Raw genomic sequence first — 4,607 nt, 5'->3', positions numbered from 1 at the left:
ATTTTTTTTTTTTTTTTTTTGCTTCAAGATAGCGCCTTAGCATTCCATTCTCCTCGCCTCAAGGTTGCAGGAGGTCTGAGAGGAGTACCTGCCAGATGCTCACTTGTTTTTGTCTGAGACTGTCTGTGAAAAAGGAAGAAAAAAAAAAAAAACCCCACGAGCTCCGAAAGCAAATGATTAAATGACTGGAATGAGTGAAGCAAACTAGAAATCTTGTACGGTAATCTTGCAGAAATGTGTTATTCATCCCCTGTGCAAGGAGCAGAAAAAAAGACCGCACACCTAGACATGCTGTACATATACACGTGCGTACGCACTCCGGAGAGAATCTTCTAGAATTGTAAACTTTGATTAGTATTTCTATAAAGATCTGAGGCATCATATGGGTGACGTTCATCACTAAACATCTCGTTTCGGTTATGATCTATATACAAGATGAATATAGTTTCATTTATTTGTTTTGTTTCATTCATACTGAGGAACCACGTCATCCTGGTCGAGGTCACGGTCAATCTGGAGTCTACTCCGCACTAGATATGATCACATCGTACAATGCCATTGTTGATTATTTTCTTATAACAGCCTGTCCTAAAGTTACAGAATATTCTGTAGAATTGACATATAATAATTTGTGTCACAAAATCTTTAAACATTAGGAGGCGGAGTCTAGGTCCATCCATCTTCTATACCGCTTATCCTTCTTCAGGGTCACGGGGGAACCTGGAGCCTATCCCAGGGAGCGTGGGGCACGAGGCGGGGTACACCCTGGACAGGGTGCCGGTCCATCGCAGGGCACAATCACATACACACCCATTCATACACTACGGACACTTTAGACACGCCAATCAGACTACCGTGCATGTCTTTGGACTGGGGGAGGAAACTGGAGTACCCGGAGGAAACCCCCGCAGCACGGGGAGAACACGCAAACTCCGCACACACAGGGCCGAATCGAACCCCGACCCTGGAGGTGTGAGGCGAACGTGCTAAACACTAATCCACCGTGCGCCCGCCAAACTGATTGATGCTAATGAAAAAAAGTGCAAGTCCAAGATGGACTTGCACTTAAATAAAGTGCAATAAAGTGAATAAAGTGAATAAAGTTACAGCATTCTGATCTACAGTGAAGTTTTGTTCATTTACCGATATTGATTTTGGTCAGAAAACAAATGGATGACATGACATGACTTTTTAAATTTTTTTATCTAACACTTTATATTTGTATCATGAACAACACGGAAGTGATCTTGCCTTACTGCTGTAGGCTTCGCTATGTATGGAATTACGATATGTCCAACACGACTCGAACGCAGCAAAAGTCATGGCGCCCGCCCATACGCTCATAACGTCTCCAGCAGATGGTAATGCTTTTACACCTTAACTGTACAAATTATTTTAATGGCGGCTAAATAAACATCTCACTGATGAGACGACAATAAACGAATTTTTAAAAAAGACGTTTTCTCCGTGTCTATTTTTTTTCTCCAACCGAACCCACTAGCGCACACACCGCGTCGTACTCGGCGCCTCCAAACACCTTACACACACGGACTTCAGAAATCATTTAACGTTTGATTTTATTTATTTATTTTTGAACACTCAAGCAAACTTTGTTAATGTCTCCACGAATATCCTTCATGTATTCAATAATTCTTTTAGAATAAAAGAAGCTGCATTCATCTCTCTCACACATACACACACACACAGTGAATAAACACTAAACTGTTAACTAACACACACACACACACACACACACAATGTTTATTAAAGTGAGAAGGTGAAGCAAGCAGCCAAGGTCAGTCCACACTGCATGAGAACAGGACACCTGGGCCTTGTGCGCTGTGTGTGTGTGTGTGTGTGTGTGTGTGTGTGCACTTTGCAAAGCAACAAGATTCAGCAATGTGATGTTTGTGAACGGATCCTTCGACCACGGGTGTTCCTCTCTTAAAGCGTCCAGTCTTTAGAAACTTAATCGACCAGAATTTACATCAAAACTCGAAAATATTTCTGTTTTTGGAACGTATATTTCTGACAAACTCTTTTCCAGTATGACGGTATTTGGCAAAGCTTACAGCCTGGACGCTGATAATCCATTCAGATCTGTTAGTGTGTGAGGAGTGTGACTCTACTGTGTGTGTGTGTGTGTGTGCCAGCCCGCAGACAGATGAGCTGTGGAGGTGATAGGGTGACTCCGTGGAGCTCGGAGCTGCTGATCGAGACTGGCCAGAGCAGGACTGAGGAATGTAACACATCACACCGTGCAGAGTTAAAAATAAAATCTTACATGTTCTGGTCTCGGGCACTTTCAGATTCTCTTTACATCATAATCACTCACATTGAGCTCTCTCTCATCCCACACACACAATCAGGGCCGGAATGGGACGTAGTTTTAGGCCGGGAGTCTCACACTCCTCCAGGCCACCCACACACCCACAACAAATTCTGAAACCGCTCACAACCCTCTTCTTTCGTTCCTGAATACAATTGATTACACACGGTACGGTATACCATCATATAAAAACATGAACGAGAAGCCTAGAGGTAGTGAAGCAGTCCTAATCTACACCAGCGTACATGGGTATGCCAAGCATTTAACAAAACACCAGAAGTGCAAACACAATTTCTTTTAGTTCAAATGAATGCATCAGCATATTAGGGTAATGTTTTTTTTTTTGTTTTGTTTGTTTTAAATAGACCTGAGATTTAACCATACTATATTTCATACAAATATATTAAAGCATGTTTAATTTCTCATATTTGACCTCTACCGGTCGTCTCAGGTTGACCCCGAAGTGTGACCGCTGCACAGAGCTAGCGCCAGGTTGACTCTCTCCACCTCACACATGGGCAGGCATGACTTGCTAAACTGCCTAACTATCTGTTAGCGCAATGCTAACTACGTCACGACGATATCTAGTTAGAAAAATCCAGATATTGGATATGATATTACCTTTTATGACTCATAGTTTAGAGAAGTGTTTGTTGGTGTTGTTGTTGTTGTTGTTTGCCCTAGCTAAATTGCTAAGTATTTATAACTATACAATAGATAATGCTGGCCTGTTACAAAACGTTCCCCGGACATTCTGAGGAGAATGGTACTGTAGTTACTGTACTACTACTACTACTATGAATAATAAAAATAATAATATTAATAATAATAGCAGTAACTGATTAGATATAATTATTTAACAAGTCAAAATACTATTATATATGGTCAATAATTGCTGTATAATTACATATTGTACACATTGTTATTGTTGTTGTTGTTGTTGTTGTTGTTTTTGTAGTTAACACTTTTATTGATTCAAATTTGATTTGATTCATTGAATCAAACTATTTTAACATAAATCCTCACTATAACCCCTCCCCCTACCAACCTCCCACCCCACCCTGGTCCCCCCAGGAACACCCCTGTGGTAAATAGAATATGAACTCACATATCCAAAAAAAATAACAATAAAAAAATAAATAAAAATACACACAATTAAAAATAAATAAATAAATAAATAAATACAATAATCAAGTATAATCATAGACTAAACCCTAAATTATACTCTCCACTGCCCTTCCTCGAGAGTCCCCCAAAAACGAAATAACTGCTCCGTTGTTGTTGTTGTTGTTGTTGTTGTTGTTGTTGTTGTTGTTGTTGTAATAGCAATGATTAGTTATACGACCAATAATAATAATTTAGTAGTACGATTATCACCAATGCTACTACTTATATATAAATAAACATGATTATCAACCAATCAGCCATAACTTTAAAACCACTGACAGGTGATGTGATTAATATTGATTATCTAGTTCCAGTCGAGTCTGTTGAGGAGTGAGATATACAGCATTAGGCAGCATGTGAACGGTCAGTTCTCGAAGTTGACGTGTTGGAAGCAGGAAAAATGGGCAAGCGTAAGGAGTGACGTTGACGAGGGAGAAATTGTGATGGCTAGACGACCGGGTCAGAACGTCTCCAAAACGGCCGGTCTTGTGAAGTGTCCAGGGTGCGCGGTGGTACCAAAAGTGGTCCAAGGAAGGAGACCCAGTGAACCAGCGACAGGGTCATGGGCGCCCAAGGCTCGTGGATGCGCGTGGGGAGTGAAGACTAGCACGTCCGGTCCGATCCTGAGCTGCTGTTGCACAAATTGCTGCCTAAACATTGTCGCACACCCCGTCATGTCAGTGGTATTCCCGAATAGCACTGGCCTCTTTCATCAGGATGATGCGCCCTGAGACACTCTACAAACTGTTCAGGAAAACACGGTTTGAGGAGCATGACAAAGAGTGGTGACCGTTAGGCAAATTCCACTTAGGAATATACTTATAATAACAATGTAATAACAATATTTTCTGTCGCTTCACTCGTGATTTGCCTTGTGTTGCAGCACACACGTGGAAGTGGTGATGGCGTGAAGTGCACGCTTCCGCTTTTCATATCAAATCAGAGACGAGTGCTATCGCTGAATGATTCCTTATCGAAAAACAATTTGGCTGCAGAGACAGATACTGGTGTAGATTTTCTCTGTCCTGTGGTACAAGGGTCCTGTTTGCTCTGCACACACACACACACACACACACACACACACACACACCTGAGGTCCTGCACATCATTT

Source organism: Ictalurus punctatus, chromosome 20 (assembly GCF_001660625.3).
Source record: "Ictalurus punctatus breed USDA103 chromosome 20, Coco_2.0, whole genome shotgun sequence".
Lineage (NCBI taxonomy): Eukaryota > Metazoa > Chordata > Actinopteri > Siluriformes > Ictaluridae > Ictalurus > Ictalurus punctatus.
The sequence above is the reverse complement of the archived record's forward strand: the minus strand, read 5'-3'. Positions refer to the sequence as shown.